The sequence below is a fragment of the Larus michahellis genome, chromosome 3, assembly GCF_964199755.1.
Source record: "Larus michahellis chromosome 3, bLarMic1.1, whole genome shotgun sequence".
NCBI lineage: Eukaryota > Metazoa > Chordata > Aves > Charadriiformes > Laridae > Larus > Larus michahellis.
The window spans coordinates 55918024-55941822 of NC_133898.1; the positions used below are offsets into that span (position 1 = coordinate 55918024).

Consider the following 23799-nt stretch of genomic DNA (forward strand, 5'->3'; position numbering starts at 1 on the left):
TGATCACTGTCAGGGACCGGTTAATGAGCAAGATGGACTTCTGTTGTCCTGTGGGAAGGCGATACTTATGGTTCGTTTTCAATGGTGACATCTGTTTGCATCCTACCGAAAGGGCCTATTTCGTCATACAGTAATGGTCAAGAGATATGGTCCTGGAAATCTTTCTTTGTCATATGGAAAGCGAGACAAAACTTTACCTAGTCAGATGCAACAAATATGCCTGCTTTCATCTTGCCCAATCGTCCCAACTTGTCACGGCAAGTGGTGTTTGACAAAGACTCAAAATGAAGGGCACGTGCACATGCAGAAAGCCTACAAAATTATGGGAACAGTTCATTTAGTAATGTTCACTTTTTTTATTTGATAGTGTTTCTGATAGTGAACAGGTTTCAGCAATGGAAAATAAGTTGTGATAGGACATCGGTAACCGCAGGATTAAGGTGACTGGAGCTCCTTTAAATAAAGGACACCAAGGAGGTATGGGTTCACCCGTAGTTGTGCATCAGGATTATCCCAACTCTTCCTCCCCTTTGACTTTGCCACTTCTGATCGGGCAGATGGTGATAAAAGAGGCTGAGGTGTACGTGGTCTGGTACGATAAAGCTGCCTGGAGAGTCACATGAAAGAGGGGAGCCACATCTCTAGCCTGCAGCTGAGAATCAGGCCTGCTTTGATCATGAAGCCCAACAGAAGGAAAGTATCCTGGCTGTATCAGAGCACTGGAGTCTCTCTTCTATGCCGTGACCTTCAGGAATAATTCAGTTGTGTCTAGCGCTTGGGGTCACGGCGCAGGAGAGGACCACTGTGCGGTCCTGCGCAAAGGCCCAAGGTACAGACTGGGGCACGGCGGGTCAAGAGGAAAGGGACTGCACAGCCCTCTGTTACAGCCCTGCGTGGTTTGCCTCTTATTTTCTTACAGGTCCGAAAAGGCATTTTAAAACTTCCAAACAGAAAAAAAAAGATAAAAAGGGATAAAAAATAACTTTAATTGCAAATAGTGGCATAAAAGCTGTGGCATTCAGTCAGCCTTTTTCTACCAGGTAGTAACTTAACTGGCTGTTTTTAAAAACTATTGCCTTGCCCTGTTAGACTCAATACCTGTCACATGATTAATGTGCTGGTGTCTTATTAACTGCTGTGTTAGAGGAGCTGTCGTACTCACCAGCCCCCCCTTCTCTCACCCTTTTTGTAAAAAGCCCTTTGCAATCCCGCTGCTCTGACTGGAGGGTACTGCACCTTCCGACAAAACATCATAAAGAGCAAAGAATTACCATTATCCGGTAATCCAGCCCATAAATCAACCCTCGTATTTTGTTCTGAGGATGATGCGGGACTCCACGAGTGCTCCCTGTGTTCGCTTTCACAAGACGGGCTGTGTCTTCAGAAAGAAGAAACAGGAAAAGAAGGGGGGGAAAAAAATCAGGAACGGCTAAATCGTTCAAGCGTCTGATTGATCTTATCTGGACCTCCCTTGCTGCAACAATAATTTGAGACTGTTGAAAATTGCCACCTTATCTGATTGGTGGTCTTACCAGCTGCTACCTTTATTGGGCCCCAGCTGGATGAGGAAAGCAGGACGTGGCACGACCTTGGTATCTCAGCGCCTGACCTCAATATCTAATCAGTTGGATGTCTCGCTGAGGCTGCCTCGGGATGCTGTTCATGTCCCCTTCAGCACCAAGTCATTCAAAAGATGTTTGCTTCACGCTGGTGTTAGCCCACCAGCACAAACACACACACACAGGGAGCACATCCTGGCGCACCACTGCCCTGCCTGCTAGTGCTGCGGTTTAAGATGCTTTTTTGTAAAGCTTCAGCAGCCTTTCTCCTGAAAAGCTTGGTTTGCAGGATTGCCACCCAGCCAGCAACATTTCAGCATCCTGCTGGCGTGGCAGGTGAGGCAAGCTCATTTCATTGGTTTTATTTCCAAACTCATTTCACTGGTTTTATGCAAGCTAAACGGTATATGTCCATCAGCGCAATGAACGTTACCTATAGAGCACCACACCACAGGCTCTGCCTGTATTAGGAAGAACATCGGTTTCTTGCTTCGGACTGGAAATTGAAGGATGAGCTTACCCCAGCCCTAACGGCCATTAGCTGCATGATTGGGGAAAATCATTCCACCTCTCTGTATTCAGATGCAGACGGAGGATTACACTTGCAAGACCTCCATCATGGCAAGGTTACAGGAGATGTCTGTTAGGCCCAGGGCTTTCCTCCAGTGCTGAAGGGGAGAAATTAAAGGGTGGGTGTCAGGAGGATGGGGCCAGGCTCTTTGCAGTGATGCCCGGGGACAGGACAAGAGGTAACGGGCACAAACTTGTGCATAGGAAGTTCCACCTAAACATGAGGAGGAACTTCTTTACCCTGAGGGTGGCAGAGCACTGGAACAGGCTGCCCAGAGAGGTGGTGGAATCCCCTTCTCTGGAGACATTCAAACCCCGCCTGGACGCGTTCCTGTGCAACTTGCCCTGGGTGACCCTGCTCTGGCAGGGGGGTTGGACTAGATGATCTCCAGAGGTCCCTTCCAACCCTATGATTCTTTGAAATTCTCCTTCGGATCCATTTGAGGGGGTGCCTGCGTGGCACCTGTGATCCTCTCCCCAAGGGAAGGGTAAGCAGATCCATGTCCTGACCTTCACCAGCCCTGCTCTTCCTTTTCTCCTTCACACTGGGGCTGGAGGAGAGCCTCCACCCACCTGACCGTGCTCCCACAGGAAGATACACACTTTGGGGGAGGTCCCTGCAACACTGACGACCCCTCTTCTCCCATCTGCTTAATCTTCCACAGTGGTGGATGTTGCTCGAGGAAGTCCCTCTCAAAATAGCAGAGTCATTGCCGCAGCTCTGTGCTGTGCCGTTCAACAGGTACAGTATGAAGAGAATGCTGAGGGGGAAGCCTGGGGTCAAACCACCTGAGGTATCAGCAGATAAGCAAGGAAAAAGGCTGCAAAAAGTGAAACCTGAAGCACAGAGCAATTAGCCATCCAAGGAAGATCAGAGTGCTCTAGTGTGTCATCTCTGAAAAAGATTTAGATTTTCTGTTTCAATATTATGGCTTATAATTCCTTTATATGCATACATTTATTATACAGAATTCTTAAAGGCTGACATTAGAAACAAAGATTTTGATTCTGTTATGCCTTTGGTATGACCCTAATTTCCTTTTCTTTTCTTTTTTTTTTTTTTCCCCTGGAAATTACTATGGCTTTGTTTGTTTATTCTTGCTCTGTTTAACAGAAAAATCCTCTGCAACTGCAGAATTTCTCATAAAACAGCAACTTATTTCCAAACCAGCTCCATCCATTACCTCTGCTGCATGCAGTGACTGCTAACAGGGGTCTTGGACGTGCTTTTCGCACACTGTGACCGGGCACAAACCCTGACGTTTCTGTACACAGGAAGTATGAGAAAAAGGTGGAAGTTTGATGCAGAAAGAAATTTCTCACAAGCTCTCACTCCGGGGGTGAATTTCCCTGTGCAGTGAGTAGTGGCTATAGCAGAGGAGCCCGCAGGAAGGCAATTGGCAGGCAAACTAATGGACCAGTGCATTCTTTGGCCAAGTCTTGGTTTGCTGTTGCTGTTCCAAAGCGAAAAACACCAAATTGCATGATATCTGTGATAACTCTAGTATTAAAAGCTTGGAGGCCAACATAAGTCGTGAGTTTTAGCCCTTACAGGAGTTGCAAAGTTTATTTTCAGTGCTGGTGTAATTTGCCCCCCTGCCCCTTAAGTAACAATAATAATAATACTAAGAAGAAGATGAACAATAATAATAATACTAAGAAGAAGAATTTCCTATATTTTTTTGTTCTGTTTTGGCTTTGCTTCCTCTTACTGCACTGTGGCTGAGCAGAGTCACAGGGTTTTCTGTCTCCTAAAGCCAGATCTAAACACCTTTCAGGGAGAGCAGATACAGGAGAATCATTGCTGTATTTATTTATTTTGACAAATAAAAAATATTTAATAGGTTTGGAGTCTGGTTGTTTACAAAAAGGAAGGGAGTGTGACAATGCTTGTGGCTTGGAATAGCAAACGTATTGAGGAGAGCTGCCCGCTGCCCACCGCCGCCGCACAGAGCACGCCCCTCCTCAGCATTCCTGCACTCGTCAGGACATTGCAGCAAATTCCAGTCTAAATAAAGCTGCAGAAGAACAGATAAGCAATTGTACCTCAATGCCTACACACAAAAATGTCCCCTTATCAGGACCTAGATAACAAACCTGAGAACGCAGCCAAGTGCGTCTTAGTTGATTGACAATACATAACAGATTGCCTAGTGTATTCTTTGGGAGAAACAGAACATACAATTAAATAAAACTCGTATTAAAAGCAACCCCCCACCCCCCAAGAAAAAAAAGAAAATAGATGTCAAACTCTGACTAGACAAATGTGGTATCTCAGGTGGAAAATTGAATGGACTTAATAGGAGTAATATGAACAGTTGGTCCTGGAAGAGCTTATAAACTGTAAATATTGCTTGCTGCTGATGCTAACACAATGACGAATGTATCAAAATATTAGTATCAAAAGACTGCTGGAATATATTTGCAATGCTGTGGAAAGCGTGAAGGGAGGCAGCTGTCCTTCCCGTGGCTTTATATTAATCTCTGGGTACGGGCTGATAGCTGGGGCCACAAGCTCTATAATTAGATTTTGGAAATGTATATAGGGAGGAGGAAATGGAATAATTAAGGTAAGCTATCAGATGCCTGTCCTCATCCTTTTTAAACAAGCCAGAAATATACTCTGCACTCGTTCAGCATACAACCTTCAAGGGGAAAGGTGTCAGACACTGTAATTGGTAGAACTTGAATGCTGCTATACTGGTGTCCCTTTTTTAAGGAAACCTATTTTCCACACCAAAATTGATCCGGCAAGGTTGTTATCTCATAATGCACACAAGAGCGGTACTGCGAGGCCTGAGGGTAGGGAATAGTGGGGCACTTCACATCCTCGGCCACGCAGCCTGCAGTGCTGCACCCTCTCGGGGGGAGCTCACTGCCCAGGCACGGGCTGTGTGGTAAAACAGATGTGTATGTATGAGGAGAGTTTGGGGTTTGCTTTAAAACGCATGGGCGAGGCAGTGAAAATGTGCTAATGGTATGGCATCTGGCCGGGTCTGGCAGCCGCATGGGGTGATCATTTGCTTCTCCTTCCGGGGGTGCTGGTAGGTGGGAGAGCCTCCGCCCTCCCACTCACAGGGCACCTCTGAAGGGCGTACTGGCTTTTGTTTAATTATCCTGCCCTCCTTCAACAACGGAGAAGAGCCAGGGAACCTCCACAAATACAAAAAAAAAAAAAAGAATATTTTTGGTGTGGAAAATTATTTGACATTATTCTTAAATATTTAAAGGACACTGTCTGCTGGTTTGGAAATCCAGTGAATAATTTAATACTGTTTGACAGAATCTCTTTGGGTCAATTATTCAGTAAGTGGATTAATACATTCTGACTAAAACAAAGCACATTGCATTTTGGCGGGCATATCTCGTTACATCACAGATTCCATGTCACATTGCATTGCAGAGGATGCCAGCATAATCAAATGGGGCAACTTGACTTAGACAATGCAATCAGAATAATTTCCAAATATTTTTCAAAAGCTTCCTGTTCCTGACTGTTTCTCTACCTGCCCTGTCTATATTTATCTGTGTAAAAAGGAAAATAACACAGCAAGAGATCTGATCAACTTATAAAAAAAAATCTAGTTGGAAAATGCCAGCAACTCTTGACCTCATTATAACCCTAAGCATCTTATCTATACCAAACACTTTAATTTTAGAATAGCATCTTTAAAGCCTCAGGGGAAGAGAGAGAGCATCTCTTGATGCTTGACAGCAATTCTCTAACACTGACATGGTCCAAAAGAGATATTCTTATCAAACCCTTCTGAGGAAAGCAGCTGTAATATAGGATTTCAAGGGCAATGGGGATACAATACAGGTTAAAAAGAGAAGGATCCTTGGGATTTCAAGGGATATGTAGAAGGCTTCAGAGGCAGCAGCTGTCTCACACCCGAAAGGGTTTTATAGATAACACTGGAATGGAGGGTCCTGCTTAGTTTCAAATCACCAGCAGACCACACCTCCCTCTTCTGTCCTTCTGCTTTTCGTTCTTCCCCAACATGCCATGAAGAAACAGGTAGGACTTTCTTTCCAAAATCCTGAAATGCAAAGGGGATATGATGGTCGTTTTAGTAAAGCTAATTAAAATTTGGATTTTTTGTTTTGTGGGGAATTCTCAGATTCTTCAATCTTCCTTCAAGTAGAATGGGGATAAGAAATCAATAATCTCATGACTTTACTGTGAATGAAAGTATTCCAAAAGCAATTCTATGTTTATGCATTTTTTATAATTGTAGTATGAATATTGCAACACAGCGTAAAACCCAAAACCATGCTATGGAGGACAAATACTCAATTTCATGGAAGTGATCTGAGTATAACATGATATTTACTTCATTAAAGTGAGATTTTTCTGCAAAAATTTTTCATTTCCTGCAGTAAGCATTTTCTGACCAAATTCCTTTACCAGCTCAAAATTATAAAGACAGATATGCAAAAAAGCATCTGAAGGTCTGAGTAAAATCAGAACAGAAATCATTAGAAAACTAAAAAGTACCTGTTCCTCTGCTCTCACAGCAGAGATGCTAAGGCCTTTCCCATACCGTGTAAATGAAATGGAGAGGGTTGCACCCTTGTACACGCATGGCAAGCCAGAAGACACTCTCATGCTCTACATGCGTTCAGCAAAATCCTCCACGTCGCACGGCTAGGATGGCACTGGCTTTGTCCAGCGGCTGCTTTAGCAGAGCAAAAAGCACATCTAGGGAAAAAAGATGTGTTTTCTTCCAAACATTTCCTAAGGGTGACTCAACAGGAATTTTTCCTACTATAAGTGTGAATGGGAGCAGGGATGAGGTCAGGAGAAAGCCCCGGAGAAGCTTGTAAGATTAATCGTGAGGAGTCCCCAGAGGTTTAGTTGAGACCAGCACTGAAAAGTTCCCACGCTGGTGTGCATCTTGCCAGACTATCTGAACAATTTCCCCTCCAGAGCCGTACGAGAGCCTCTTCTTCAGGTCTCCAGTGCGAGGCCGGCAGTCCTTCCTGCAGTCCCATTGCCCAGAACCGCTAAGGCCACAAGCCAGTTGGTCTCCTTGTACTCTTCAGGGCCAGAAAAAAGAGGGTCAAAGGCAACTGAAGAGAAAAAAAATAAAACAACCTGCGGAGCCGAAACAAGCTGGGAGGTGGAAATGGGCAGGCTCTTAGTTTAGTCACATTTTCTTACCCGTTTTTTTGTGTTTTGTGTTAGGGATCACAGTATTGCCCATGGTGATGCTTCATGATGGTCATTTTAGACATCCAAATTGGTTTTCCCCATTCTATCAGCTGGAAAATGGAGGCAAAGGGAAAGTCATTGACCTATGAGCTTGGTGGTTAGCGGCACGAACATAAACAGAGCTAGCAGCTGTAGCTGTTAGCAAGGCTTGAGTTTGGAGTGGCTCACACAGAGCCCTCAGATTTGCACCGACAGATCACAGTGCCTCCACAAACAAACTTCCATGTCCCAGAGCCCCCCAAAGAGCTCCTTTGCAGCAAGGCAAGAAGTAGCCAGCATTGATGAAAAGGTACAGCCCGAGTTCTCCTTTAAACTGTTCAGTAATAAACATTAATATTGAAAACCCCATAGCCACCTAAAAATGCATAACATCAAGGCCTCCTATCCTTGACTTTTATGCACATAACTTTACTCTGAGTCAGCCTCATTAAGCCTAGCTGAATAATTCGAATTCTCAAGTGTTTGGAGGTTTGAAGATTGAATAAACATAGCAGAAAGCTCACAGATCCTCCTTACGTTTTTAAAGTACGTGCTTCCACAGAGATATTACATGAAATATTTTAAAGACAATAGGCTTCAATAGGCTGAGATGAGAAAACATACACTTACAGAGAACCTCCGGCTTGTGTCACCCAGCCACCTCGCCCGAGGTGGGGGTGTTAAAGTATGGGGAAATGCAGCCGAACTGGGGAGTTTGACATTTTCTAAATTCTGTCACGCCGTGCTGAAAGGAGATGGAAATTCATTTCACGGAGAGTTAAAATATCCCCATACATACATATACATATATATATATATCTCTAAACACGCGCACACGCACACACACGCGTGTCTATTAGGCAGGGTCAGGAGGGGCGGTGCGGGACCCCCCGCTGGTGGCCGCCACCAGCAGGTGTCGCTGCGCCCCCGGCCTCGGCCCTGCCCGGGGGGACAGGCGGCTGGGGGGACACGGGGGGGACACGGGGGGCTGTGGGGGTCCGGCGATGCCGGGTCTGCGGCATCCTCCGGGGGCATTTTCAGCAGGGCCGGCAGTAGCGGGTAAAGCGGCAGCGAAAGGAAGGCCGAATAAACCGGGCTGGGCTCTGCCCCGAAGTGAGCGCTTCGACGTGGGAAAGAAAGGGAATTCATTACCAAGAAGGGAAAAAAAAAGGGTGTATGCGGAAACGTTTTCAGGGTTTTTGAAAACCCGACAAGTAATGATTTATTTTGCTCTCGTGGGAGGTGTCCCTGCCCACGGCAGGGCGCTGGAAGTAGATGATCTTTAAGGTCCCGTCCAGCCCAAACCGTTCTGTGATTCTATGGTTCTATTTTAGAAAGACAGTCAGTCTCCTGCCATTTCACACAGGCAGCGGCGCCTTGTTGCAAGGACAGGGGAACCAGAGGGAGAAAGAAAGATCAGAATCAAAAATGAAAGTGGTCAGGTTACACCCAGCTCCAGCTGTGCAAAACACCTGCCTTGGCTGATAGCATTAGTTTTAAAGGTGTCTGGGCTGGCAGGCACAGAGATGAGCCCAGCTGTTTGCATTTCAGTGATGCAGAGAGAGCTGGCGGTGACCACGTCCAACCTCTTGAACAGCACTGGGAAATGGCCTCCCCAGTAAAGTCTGCTTCATGCTTTCATCTTCTCTTTCACCAACAGAACATCAGTTAGAAAGAGATCCAGTCCTGACAAAGGATATATCACTTCCACAGAAAATAAGTAAGGATCTGTTTTTCCTTTCATGTACGTGATGTTTTTTATCATTAAATTGTCCTGTTAAAAAAGTGAATATTTTCCATATTCCTAATTCAGAAAAGTATTCGAGTGCTTTCTGAAATAAGGGATGGATTTGAAGCACACATTGTGGGGTTGTTCACAGACAGGGATCTCGTTTCTGAACAAGATGACAGGGAGACCAAAACTCTTTGTGTGGATGAGGTTTAACCCAGCGTGATCTGCTGAAATCAGAGGAATCACTTCCATTTTTCAACGGCGCACAAGCAGTATCGAGGCTCCGGGCTTTCTGAAAACAAAACAAATGCTGCTCTATTTGAAAGTAAAGTTACACAGGAAAAACACTTAGGAGGAAACATACCAATAAAAAAAATAGCTAGGAAAGATCAAAGAAGCAGTCGTGGCTTAACTAACACCTGTAACTTTATCTCTTTCTCTAGTTACATGAACGAGGACATACTCCCAGAGGGAGGAAATGTGGCATTTGACAGGTGCAAGAAGCCAATAAATTATGGGATATGTATAAGAGAAGAAGCATCTATTTCCTTCCAAAATTGTCAGGATTCAGTCTGTAGAAGATCAGAAAGAGATGCTTAAGACAGAAGTAAAAGATGCAAAGGCTCTTTTTTTTTTTTTTTTTTTCAGGAGGAGGGTAAAGGCGGGGGGGGAATATCAGTAAGAAAAGGAACTGAGCTGGAATTGTAAATCAAAATTTGCATTCCAGGGCTATAAAAGTATGGTGGGACATTCTGCCTTCGTTTTAATCGTGTAAATGAGTTCGGGGTTGAATTCTGCTCTTACAAACAGAAATGTCTGTAATATAATATCACACATGTTCTGAACACTGTGGGCTGTCTAGTCTGCTGGAATCTGGCTAAAAAGAGCAACTTTCTTACTTGTCCTTAAATGTTATAATCTCTTCCACAGAGGAGGAAGAAAGAGCCATCAGCCTCTGAATGTACAAAACACTGATACCGACAGCAGCGTGAGGCTCTAACACGATGCCTACATGTCCAACAACACCCAGTGTCTCCAAGAGCAGTGCTGAGCAGCCCTGGCCAGGCTGGAGTCAGCACTCCGTTCACCCTTGCTCTTGGTTTGAATCTGGTTTGAACTTGTGCTTCTGCTGTTCAAGTGAGGGCTTGTGGTGGTATAAGCAGAAATACTTCATTATCTCTTCTGCCGTAGGCAAGTGCGGCTCAGTGCAACTGTATTCCCATTAAGTCATGTGCATTAACTGTGTGCTACTAGTAGGGAACGAGGAAACTACTACACAGTCTCCAAATTGTTTTATTTTTTTTCCTCCCATCCTCCCCTTACTAGGAATGGATTAAAAGTGCAGTCTCTTTGCTTTTTCCGTTACAAAAGGGGAAGGAAATGGCAGCTTGAAGCTGAGCGCAAGATTTCCCCCTAATATAAAACAGTACACTGCCCCTGGTGTGAAAGGAACTACGCTGATTTACATCCACAAAGACTGTGGCTCTCTAGCATTCTAAATACCCTGTGCTAGTGCTGTACCAGGTACTCAGCTGAGGTATACAACTGTCCAGTGCTCACAGTACTGTGGGGAAATGTTTCTTTAAAAAAAAAATAAAAGCAGGCATTGTAATGCCATTGTCTTTCATTATGTGGCTCTCACAGTGAAGATAAAAGTAACATTCCCATCAATGTCAACAGAATCAGAATATGGCCCTCAGAGAATATTTCATATTGTTACATCCTTTCATGACGCGAACAAAATTTCATTCCTGGATAACAGCCCTGGTTTATGATAGGAAATAAGTGCTCTGTCACACCCCGATAATTAGTACATCACAGGCAGAATGTAAAACCAGGCAGTAAAATGACACTAAGTTTCTGGCAGAACTTTGAGCCACATATAAACCATAAACAAGACGATACAGACAAGACATGGTTGTACTCCTTCCTTTCAGAGAGGCTGATAATAGAAAGGTCAATGCCTCAGGATAAAACAAAATACTGAAGACAAGCTCACGCTGGATGGCAGTTACAATGCCATTGCCCTGCTTCATATTCACACAGTAAAAATCTCAGCACAAGCAGCTTTGGCCATATGCCTTTCTTAGTATATAAAGAACTTCTTAAAACATGCTGGGAGTTGAACGGATCTCAGTGAGACGACTATCACTGACCATATGTGATGAAGAAGGAAGAATCTGCTGTGAAATGCGTTTTTTCCCTTCCTTTTTGTTTCTTATTTTTTAAAACAGAGATGAGCATTTCAATTTTCTGCAAAGATAAATGTGATTTCTTAAGCACTGTTCTGAGAAAGGGAGAGGAGGAAAGGGAGGACACATACAACAAACGACACAGTACAGATAAAAATGCAGACCCTAGGCAGCAACGGAGACCCAGGCTTCCACCCATTGCAACAGAAAGTACGTTTCTCACAATGCACATCCATAAATCATTATCTAGAAAGAAAACATCAATTTTTTAAAAAGTAAATTCAAAAACAATGTAAGGACTGCAGATAGATACATTAAACCAAATTGACACTCATATACTTAGGTGGAGAAGAACACGCAGGTCTTTTAAAAGATTTTTTTTTTTTTAAATTTCCATGGAGATGAGAAGAAGTAATAGGAGATGAAACCCATTGCAAATTGCTGTTTTGAGTGATGTTTAGAAGGCCAGGGAATGTCTGGATTAAATGGATGTGTGGTCTCCATGAATTTCTGGTGAGCAGGGGTCCACATCCCAGAAACACCAGTGGGTGAGTCAAGCCAAGGAACGAAGAGGCTGCGACTCCCCCCTGCTGAGGACACTGCTATGACTGTTCACCCACAGGGCAGCTGGAGGAAGGTTTGCTTGCTAACAGGGCCCAGGAGAAAGTTTACAGTGAAAGCACAATGGGAGTGACACATCAGACTGCGCTTTGGCGTACACAGCTTCGGTGCCATGCTGCATTCCCCCAGTGGTGGCTCCAGTTCAGGAGCTATTGCTAATATTAACTTTTTAGCCTAGTTTCCTAAGGAAATGAGGCTTAGGCAATCATTTTTTCTGGATGGTTTCCCTAATAATTTTGAGCCTACTGACTGATGTCAGCCAAGTGGAATAGAGGGACAGAGCTCTCAGAGACAATTATGTTCCTACAAGTTTTGTAAAAACAGATGTCTGGAGAGGGAAAAGGGAGAGCAAGCAAAATTTATTCCCTGCTAAAGGAAAGGCTGCAGCATGACATCATCACTTAGGTATCAGAGGATCCACGGGGAAGAAGTCTTTCTTTGGACAGAAAAGGTCCTCTGTAAATGCTTGTTGCACCAAAAGTTCAGCAGGCACTGGCACCTTCAGAGACACTGAAGTCAGTCGGCCGCAGATGCAAGCCTGCAGAAGACCTGGCTTCATTAGTTTCAGTGCCTGCAGAACCACTCGTGCCCCATCTAAGCACAGTTTCATGCTGACTCACACTGGAATTTTCCCATATGACGCTATTCCCTACGACATTTCCTATTCTCAGAAACTCTCTCACAAGAAGCCAAATGCAGACTGAGACTGCAAGTATCTCACTTACTGAAAGGTGGTTCATAATTCTCCTGTTTTTCAGCCTGCCTTTGGCTGTCTCTTTTTATGTCAGTCAATAGTTGCAACACAGTATAACGCTGATACCATCAGCAACACCTTTGTAACAGTCCCTTTGAATTCATTATCTACTTAGCGCAGGAATGATAACGACCCATATCTGCTACATCAAATGGATGGTGCATGCCTCCCTATATTCCCTCTGCGTGTAACCCATTGCTGCACACACATCAGCACCTAAAACTCAAAATCAAAAAAAACCGAGCAGACCTGGGGATCTGTACCTGGGTGGTGCCGCAATACATCTGGTGGATTCCATTGAGCTCACTTGTACTTTCTTTCCTGAAGAGTTAAAATCCAACACGGGAGGGCAGACTTACAACACCAGTTTAGCAGCCTAGCAGCCCCCTTTTCCAGAACATGTACATCCCATTTAAACAAAAAAAAAAAAAAAAAAAAGAGAAAACGAAAAAAACCTCGTCAACATCTTGACCAGCTCTTGTTGAAAAATTCTCTTTGAGAAATCCAGGACATTCCTCTTTGCATTAATTGCCAGCTTATTAGTGAAATGAATGTTGCCAGTCTTTTCTCAAGCTGCTTGGAGGTGAAGAGCCTCTTTCTTTCTCTTTACCAAAAACAACAACAAAACATCCCAAGGGAGAAGAAAAGAGAAAAAGGAAAGGGAGCTGCTGAGAGCCAGCCTACGTATTCATCTTCGAACACTGGTTTCCATGGGAATGAGTTTGGTTCTTTGTGGAGGCTGAACAGCCCCATGCAGTCTAATGCCTCCAACATTACATTTGTGTGGTCAACTTTCCTTTGGCCTCCCCTCATCCTCTTCCTTCTTATCCCTGCTCAGCAACAAGACTGGTGACACAAAAATGAAGAAATCATTCAAGAAATTGGCTGTATTAAGTTTGCATCAAAGCCCACTGAAGGCTTTCTACTGCCACCACTGAAACTTGGATGAAGCCCTCACAGCGTAGAGCACAGTGGCTTCCAGTCAGCTTGTCAAAATGGTTACCCAGCCTTTGTCTGCCTCAACTTTTTCATTTTGATGGTCTCTGTCTCACTTTTGTCCTTTATCTTTGAGTTGTTTTTTTTCCTTCTGCAGCTCTTCATTGCTTCTTAGTTTTGACAGATCGTGTAGAACATACAACTCTCGTTGTATTACTATTTAAAAGTGGATCATTTCTTGTACACCGTGAAAGGCACAGTTTCACCAACAACTGCAAAAAGGACTGAATGGACTGAAAAATGGATTTTGGATGAAACCTAACTTAAATTAAGTAGCATTTTTCTTACATTAAACTCTTAAGATGTTCACCTGCTTTACTCTTTCCTTTAAACCAAGGAAGTGAACAAAAGTAACATGATGTTCCTGTTAGAGAGAGAACTAGATGAAGACTGGGTAATCTCAGTCAGGATGCAGCAGACGTTGCAGAAAAACTCATGGACTGTGTATTCTGTTTGATCTGACTACAATAATTTGCTAGTCTTCTTGTAATCCATTTTGACATAAAATTAAAAAAAAAAAAAGAGACTGCTTATAAATCCATTACTCAGAAGCTGCCATGCAATACATTTTCATACATTAATCCTCATCATTTTGCTAACTGTCATGATTTTTTTCTATTAAAGGAATAAAGCAAAAGCATGTTTTCATAAGTCACTAATAAAATATTTAGCACTTCCTATTGCTCCACTTTCAAAACTCCTCCTTCTTGAAAGCTTCTAGGGTCCGAAGTTTTTTGAAAAAATGAACAAAAGAAAAATACATTAGAAATTCATGAAAGCCATTCACAGCCAGGCTGTAAGGACTACAGGAGTTTTCTTTTGTACGGATATATTTTCCATTCAGATTTTGAAACGTATTTTCTTTTTCAAGACAGAGACGCTGATGGATTTTCAATTTTTAAATCTAAGATTAGGTCTAATTGCCTAATTTATTTTAACTATCCCTTAGAAAACTTATCTGAAACTGCAGCATTTTATGCAGTAACTCGGGATGTGTGGCTTGAAAGAAGCTATTGAAGCACAGAAAAATTGATCAATCATTTGATTGTCGATTCACACATCAGTGAATGACAGGTAGAGCCATTTTAGTCTTATCGTTCCTATAAGAATGTTAGCAATTCAGGCCAATGAAGATCCATTGTGATAATGGAAGTAATAATGAAAGCTGGAGCTTAGACCATACGCTAGCATTCATGGCAGTACATCATCTCCCCTTACTCACAATAAGATGAAATGAGAAGGTTATTAGAAACACATGAACAATAAAGCTACCATGAAAACTACCTTCTATGGATCCAGGTTTCAATGGTGCAAGTGTGTTTCTTTCTTTCTCTCTAATTTCAACTCATCTGAGGCTTTTTCCCATCTTCCCACTGCATTTCAGTCTAAAGCAGAAGCAAAGCAACTGGCAAGACATGTTTTCTTCATAGGTTGTAGTTATGTGTTTCAGGAAATCAAATAGACTGGATTATTTCTCCAAACAAAGGGGAAACACAGAGCTAACATTCGGAATTTGCCAGGTCTAACCAAAACAATTTCAGATCCCTAGTAAGAAAGTAAGAGTGCGCACTCGAGCTAACTATCGAATTCCAGGAGAGTCACTTTAGCCCAAGCTGAGCAAGTTTAAGCAAAATATGAAAGGGTAGTCCAGCTTCTTGCTCTGAAGTCCTCCTGGCATGGAAATGTTTGTTGCTCTTTATCCTGTAAACCAGGAAGAAGACTCAGTATTCGTGAAATCATACTTCTAAGGCTAGGCAAATTGACACATTTGAGACATTTTATCAGAAATAACTAAAAATGCAGAGGACAACTAGAACATTGAAAGGCACTTCCCACTTCTGTTATTCTTTGGCCTTCAACACATAACAATCCAAAACTGAAAAGCATGAACGTTTTGTAAAGAGAGGCGCCATCAACCCATTAGTTTCAATTCAGCATGGACCCACTGAGAGATAATAACGGGAGTTAATATGGTCCAGTACAAGAAAGCTACCAAAGCCAAAGCAACCCAGGACCTTCAGAACATGGCTTTGGATGAAGGCTGAAACAAAGCTAAGAGTCTAATAGAGAGCATTTATTATTAAATGTTTCGGTTATTAAGTTATCTGGGAAATATGTGTATGGTATACATAGTGTCTCACTGTATTTAATGCCAAAATAACTAATCAAAACTCTTTTGGTTAGCGTTTCACTTACTTTTCAGACATTTTCAATAAAAAATCACAACTGAGCTGCTCAGCACATCTGGAGCCAGAAGACAACGCATGCCTCTGCCCTGCTTCAAAAGCTGCCCCCCACCTCCCCGACACAGAAGCTCCCTCAGGAGATCTTGCAGGGCTGGTAACCTACACTGAGGAGGGTTACAAGGAAGTGGAGCAGTAACCTCCTAAAACAACCTGGATGGAAGAAGGACAAGGTGAGTGTCCCTGGTTTTAGACGCAGGCTCCCTTTCCAGAAACAGCAAGGAGGTGTAGGATGTGGTCGTATTTGTTCTTCAACTGCCTGCTTAGCAGTGTGAGGGCTGGGGCGCTCCCCTGGAAGAGGAGACCTCCATGCAGCTCCCTCTTCTGTTGTATCAGACATGACTGACCAGAATCAATGGAGAGAAAAAATACATGATTATGCCCATACTTCTACAACCTTGTGGTCGGGGCATTTACCTGAAAGGGGTAATACCTGGGGTCTAGTCCGAACCACAACTCAGGGTAAACGCTGCCACTGTTTTATGATGGCAAAAATGTAATTTTGAAGTGAATAAATAGAACTATCCTCCAATGAGCTTGTTAAGCCTTAGTGTTTTTTCTGTTTTTATAAATAATTCCAGTTCCTAATATGTCGTGTAGCAGTCGTAAATTGGGGAGGACAGAATCTCACACTCATTTTACAAAAGGACAAACAGTATCTGCAAGGATGTAAAATACAGAAGAAACTCTGTAATTGGAAGCTTCTAGTGCCCGTGCAAATTTATGTCACAGCAGAAAAGATTTGGACTCTCTACAAGTTAGAGTTAAAATTTTAATACCTAGGGTTTTTACTTTGATGATTGTGTCTTGATTCATCATATTTTCTCTCTGTAAATAGCTTGTAAGCTAGAAATTTCTGCAAGCCTGTCAACTTTCTCAAATAAATCTCTTTTTTTATCTTATTGATTTGTTTTCCGGAAGTATTTTCCTTTCTTTCTAATGTTTTATTTATCTAACAGTGTTCACATTTTTATCCCTAGAAACCTTTTCATTTGTTTGGGGGTTTTTTTGTTGCTGTTTATTTGGTTTTTTCTTTTTGTGTTTGGCTGCAGAAAAACAACTTGCATTTCAATAGCAATACTTTATACAGCTGAACATCCCAAAGTGCTGTACATTTAATTACACACTCATAGCAAAGTGACTATATGACAAATGTGGCCTTTGGGATCTCCAGAAAGGGGAAGGCAGGCAAGTCTTTCACAATCAGACCATCATGCACACACATGTGGTACTTTCCTTGCAAATGAGCACCACTGCAGACTCTGTATGTGATGCACAGGAGATAGCTGGGAGGAAATGAAAACAAGAACAAAAAAAAGGAAGACAGTCTTGTTTTTCCGAATTAAGAAAAGGTACCAGGCAGCTTCTGGAATTCAGTGTCTTATCCTAATTCACAGGAAGAAACGTAGAATACTTCTTTTCACCCACAGCAATACAGAAAAAGACATGTAATAAAAGGCATGCATAGATACCTTGTATTTATTTTGTAGAGTTTATAGCATGTGCTGTCTTATTTCTTTCCTTATCCTCTCATATATGTTATTTTCTTCAGTGACAGTTTGCAGAATAGTTCGCTGCTCATTAAATGATGAACAAGAAAGCAATCCATAAAATGTTTGCTGCAGAACAAATCAAAAAGATATTTGGAAATCGAATCGTAGTTTTCATAATAAAATTGTCTCATTTTAGCCTCATATCTCTTACTTAATGAACAAAATTAATGAGGAATGTAATTAAGATGCATCATTTTTTATGACTGCTGCAGAAATTTTCAGTGATTATGAAGTGAGTAAGAGGTGTCTTTGGTCATACAATACTTTTAGCAATCAGTTGTTCAATAATTTAAACAAATTATTTTAATTTCTCATCCTGGGACATTCAACAGTCTAGCAAGTGTCAGCCAATTCACATTAGATGTGTAATGTGACAGTTTTCATTTCTTTAATGTAACAGCTTTCATTTCTTTAGTCAGGTTTTCTTGATAGTTGTTTTCTGAAATAACTGGACAAGAGAAAAATTTAATCTGAAAGTGCTTAGTAAATATGAGTAATATTCATGTATTTGTCGCAGACTGGTATTGTGGGATTATCATTCTCATTTCACAGATAAGAAAGGCCTGGCTAAGGGGGACGATTAATTTTCTTGGACAAAGTGATGTAGAAAGTCTATGGGTATGCTTAGAATGAAATCCCAGTCCAGCGCTTTATCCATCACTTTACTATTTCTCAATGGTGGATTGCAAATGTTCTTGCAGTGCATAACATTGAAATTGTTACATCAGGATAAATTAAATAAAATCTAGTTTCCCCATTCCATTATGTTTAAAGGTCACATACTCACTAGTAACTATTCAAAACACACATTCACACCAAAACCCTGTAGCTACTACTAACATCCGTAGCAGCAGGGTTTGGTTTGGTTCGGTTTGGTTTGCTTTTCGTTCTCACTTTAACGCCAAGGAGGCAGGATCACAAAATTGCTTCTCCTGAGACTGAATGTCACAATATTGAACAGAACAACAAAGCACTGCATCAGGACCTAGAGTTCCTTCCCAAATATTTTTGCCTGTTGGAGAAGGCTGAGAAACACAAGCTCCTTTCGCAGATGCCCCAGACTGAAAATGAACCCAAACCATGAAGCCCACAGCATCCCCAAGCTACGCAATGGTACCAGCGTACAATAACCCAGAGTCCCCACGTACAGCGGTTGCGCCAGCAGTGCGCCCTCCTGTCCCGCACCTCCCCGGCTGCAGTTCTGCACATGTCCTGGGCACCCTCTGCCCCGTGCAACCCAGGGGCCAGCTCCACTCCACATAGAGCATCGCAACGTGTGGTGCTGCGGCGCCTGTCCCCAGCAGGTCCAAGGCATCCTCCCTCTCGTTTCTGTATGTTATTACCTTGAGATAGCACTGAGATAAAGCCACCTGCAAAGGATGGTAAGTATGCCTGGTTCCCATCTACCACAGACCCCTGGCTGTATTGGATGTTGACTGTGAACAGCTTCTAGACTTAGCTCCACGTCTCAGTACTTCTTACAAACATGTCTTCAGCCTCTGAAAGCTGAGCTAACAAAACAGAGCACGCAAAACGGTACAAAAACAGTAAAGGCTATTTTCAAGCTGAAAAGCAACAGCAAAATGAGGTTTTTTTAGTTCACAGCTGATCTCAAGTCTGTTCACTATTTTTAATATCATTCTCTGTTGTTGTTTTTTTTTTCTTAATATGACAGTCTTTTCTCCCACAGTGCATTCTCAAGCCCAATATGTGATGCCATATGCAACAGCTTTGCAGATGGGCTTCACTTTGGTTGAAGTCTTCTACCCTTACAGCAACCTGCCAACGTTGTACGAAGACAGTGAGGAAGAAAGGGCTTACAAAAATAGGAGAATAGGGGGCTAGTCTATACCCCTTCTGCCTTTAAAATGTTACATTTTGGATGCAAAATATTGTTTGAGAAATCAAACATTACTTTCACGGGATAACATGTTATCCCATATCCCATATATATCCCATATGTATAAATTAAGCTGACAGTGTAACACCAAGGCTATTGTAAACCAAGACGCTCACAGGTGATGTGTCCTTGAAAAGTCTCTGGCTCCTCTCAGTGAATGTCTGTTAATAGAAACACAGAACAAATTTACACAGAACAAGATGAAGAAGTGGTTACGGGACTCAGATTTATAATTTATATAAATGCCTTCAGTTTTAAAGCTGAACTTGGGCATACATTTGCATTCAGTGTGAATGGTATCCCACCACTGAGGACCGTTCTTGAGGCTTTTTTCCATCTTAGGGCACTTCTAAACCAAAACCAAGCCTCTCCTTCACTCATAACTACCAGTTTCCAGGGGACTGGGAGCCCAAAGCCAATGCCCTAGGTTGGGAGCAAGGCATTTGGGGCAGCAGCTGGGAGCCATCTCTGAGTGGCAAAGGCCAATTACAAACCTATAGCTTACTGTCAGTAGTTAGTCAGCCATTAACTGGAGGTTTATCAGGTACTTCGGTCTCATCATCAGAATGAAGAGACATTCTTCCTTGTCCTCTTCCACTCTCCCTGTGGCACCTCTCCGCCTGTCTCTTTCATGCAAGCAGACCCTCTCCTCTGGCCTACAACCGATATACACAGATTCGACATTTGCAGCTTATGATTAATTTGACCCCACTGTTTGCTCTTCAGATAACTGTAATTCCCTCCTTTCTTTCAACATAAACTATAATTTCTGCTTCATTTCATGTGTAGTTTATAGCTGCTCTTTTCTTCTTGGTATTTTTCCTCTCTCCTCTCCAGTGACGAGACTTACCTGCCTATTTGCCCCCCATGTACAAACAATCAGAAAAAGTTATCCAATTTCTTTTATCCTTATTTTTTTTTTTCTGATCAAGGCACAAAGCCAAATACTACATTTAACAGACAGAGAAATATTTTACCAAGCTTTTACTTATACACTGGAAGTCAATGCGGCACAAAAACTGTTCTGCTAAATGAATGCTAGACAGTTTTCCTGGCTTACTCTAGTATAAGGAAGCTGCAATGAAGAGAAGAAAGATTATATATTCCAAATCATCTCAGCTACCCTCTTTATCATTATTATTGCCTCCATTTTCGACTGCATTTTAGAGTATATTCTAAATGGAATATTAATATTAATTTCTTTCTTCTTCATGAGAGTTCAGATAATTTGGGATAATTAAGGGAGAGAGGATAGGAGAATCCATCGCGGGGTTATAAATCTCCAAGGAATGTGTTAGTTTTGCATTTTAGTTCTGCTGAAAAATGTAAATGCTTCAATTAGTGTAAAAATCAGAGGCTGCCTTTCTCATTAACAACGAGGCCTCTAACCTCTCACCTTGCCCATATCTGAATCAGAGGATTCTGAAATGGGAAAGTTGGCCCATTTTCCTAAACACAGAAATTGCTCTAAAAAAAAGTAACCAGAAAATATCTCCCTTCCCCGCAACCACCACCACCCCCCGCCCCCGCCCCCCCTTTAAAGAGCTAATTAGTTTCCAGAAAAGGCTTTATCCAGAGAAGTTGGTGCCCTGTTGCATGTGATGGGGAAGCTGGTGTGCTTGTGAATAACGTTACAATAGACTTGAAGTTAAGATAACAGGGCCGGGTGTCTGCAGTACTGGGATGAATCTCCTCAATCTAAATATTCCATGTTTCATAACAAACCTGTCAATAAGGGAGGTGAGGGCAGTTTCGCTGCTGCGCTATGCTATCCTACAGCTAATGCAGCCTGAAACCTCCTAAAGGCTGATTGAAATCGATTCATACACAGGTGGAATGCTACAGATCTCTCTTCTCAGCCTTTATAAAGGGAGATTTAGTAGGAGATTTTTTATTTATTGAGAGATTCGTATTATACCAAGTTCAATACTCCTTCAGTCCACAGTTACGCAGAAAGGCACACTTAAACAAATGCCTGATGTATTCAGTGTGTATGGGACCAAATAAATCAGGGGAAAAGAATATAGCTACTACCACACACATCCATTCTGCACACATTCATTTCCAAGCCAGGGGCTGGGAGGCAAGGAGAAAAGCACTGCCTGGACTGATGATTACATTTCCTCAGTGAATAAAGCCCACATGTGCAAAACAGTAATGCAAAATTACCTGCTCCCTTTGCATAAAGAAGGTTCATCTGCAATGATTTAATTAATTGAAGGATTAGCCTTCTGCTACCATTTTTGACCTGAGGTTTTTCTGCTAATTTTCCTTTTACTAGAGGATCTTCTAGGCAGTATGTCACAAGTAAATTCATAGCATTGCAGCACTTTGGTACGTTTTCAAGGCCATCGGCCCTATTCACAACTTCTAATCCTTAATTTATATCATGTATTATTCAGGTTAACATTTTGTAAGATATGAATCAGTTTTTAATATATGAACTGGTTCAGACAGAGGCCCAGTTGTCCAAATGCATTCAGGATGTTGATACAGTTTGCATAGAGGAAGCTTTGTTTGCATAAAGGAATTAGTATGGAGAAAGGCCATATTAGCTCCTCATGCCACACCCTGCAACTATACTGTTTCTTGATCGCCCTTCAGATCCATTCTAAGTACTGCTGCCAAAACTATCTTCCTGATCCATCATTTCCTCTCCTCTGCTTGTTCTTGATACCACCTGCTGTCACTCCATCACATCATATCTAGTTGACCCCTGCTCTGCTCCTCCAGTGACATCAGCATCAGGCAGTCCATCTCCACACTGCCCTCTTTCCCAGTCTGCAATAAATTCTATAACAGTTTAATACTTCAAACTAATTTCTTAAACCTTTTCTACCATTTTGCCTTCAAATCAGTCCCAATGATACTGATACAAGTACCTGAGCTGTCTCCTTTTCAGCCTAAATTCTGTTCATCTCAGGTTTTCAAAATACTTTCTGTCATAGTACTAAAGACTATGTAGGTTCTTTGTCCAAATTTCACAGGAAAAGCACCATTCAAGAGCAGTGACCACAGCATACTTAGATCCGGTATCTTCTCTGGAGCAGCAAAGGTCAAAAATCCACCACAATTGCACTGAACTTTGAGCAACGGAAGTATATGAACATGAGGAAACCTGTTAAAAAAGAAGCTAAAAGAGGTAGCTAAGAGAATGATGAAATCCTTATGGACAGCACAGGGACTACCAAAAACCATCCTACTGAAAGCAGAGCTTCAGTGCATACTATCTGTTAGGAAAAACTTGTAAAACAATAAAAAGAACCAAGCGTGGTGGAGCAGTGAGATAAAGATTTGGGAAGTAAAAGAGTTTATTAGAATTGAGAAGACATCATTCAAAAAGCAGAAGCTGTATCCAAATGAAGAAAATAAAAAGGATCATAAACTCTGCCAGATTAAATGCAAAAATATAATTAGGCAGGCCAAAAAAAGAAGTGTTTGAGGAACAGTTGTCTGGAGCAATCAAAAGTAATACTAAATTCCTATTCTAGCCCATCAGAGCAAAAAGCCTGCCAGGCAGTCGGGGAGGCCCATTGACATCCAGGTTGAGTGCTCAGAGAGGGCAAGGCTGGTGCAGAAAAACAGAATGAATACTTGCATCACTTTGCTGTAGAAGAAACTGAGGATATTTTCTCCCTAGAGGCTTTTTTGGAAGGCAATACTGCGAGGATCCATCTGAAACATAAGTGGCTGTGAAGAGGCTATCGTGACATTAGCATAAGCACTAACGAATTGTCTGGACTGAATGGTATTTAGCCAAGAGATCTGAGAAAACCCAAGGAACAGCTGAATCACTAACAGGGGTGTGTGATCTCCCATGTTAACTTTCTGGGCACCATGAACACTGAAGGAGGACCCAGAGAACTATAGGCCTGCAAGCTACAGGCCTACAAGTAACTCTAGTGCACAAATTTGTAAAAGCTACAGTAAAGGACGGACTTTACTTAAGATACATGTCTAAATACAATCTATGTGGAAGAGCCAATGTCAGCTCTGAAACAGGAATATCTGCCTTATAAAATCCATTGGAGTTTTTTGAAGTTGACAAGCATATGGGTCAGGTGAGCAACTCAACCAAAGTACAACAGGATTTTCAAAATGCTTTTGACAAAGTCTCCCATGAATGATTTCTAAAGAAACTTATCAGACATGGAATAAGAGGGAAGGACCTGGTAAGAACAGATAATTGGCCAAAAGACGTGAAACAGGAGGTCTGTCCTTGCAGCAGAGGAAATACCCTTCACAGTGAAATAAAATGACAGACTCTGAGCTGACAATTACCATTTGGGAGGGAGAGCTTGAGGTTATGACATTCAGCTCCATGGAAGATGATGTTCATTGCTCAACAGCAGTCAAAACAACAACTCAAATGCCAGGGATAAAAAGCAAAACAAAAACATAATTATGACTCTGTTAATCTGCAGTTTGAATATTTTTTTCAGTTAGGGTCCTCTCATCTCAAAAAAAGGACACGTTTAAGGTGGA

At 42.2% G+C, this 23799-nt stretch overlaps 1 long non-coding RNA gene across 1 annotated transcript; it reads right to left on the reverse strand.

Moving 5' to 3' along the window:
• Nucleotides 1-5377: 5377 nt before the first annotated feature.
• On the reverse strand, nucleotides 5378-17480 carry LOC141740064 (uncharacterized). The gene is made up of 5 exons (XR_012585872.1): nucleotides 17334-17480; nucleotides 7954-8068; nucleotides 7294-7394; nucleotides 6628-7202; nucleotides 5378-6169 (listed from the first exon to the last, which is right to left on the reverse strand). It is a non-coding gene; the product is annotated as an uncharacterized LOC141740064 (long non-coding RNA).
• Between the last annotated feature and the right edge of the window lie 6319 nt (nucleotides 17481-23799).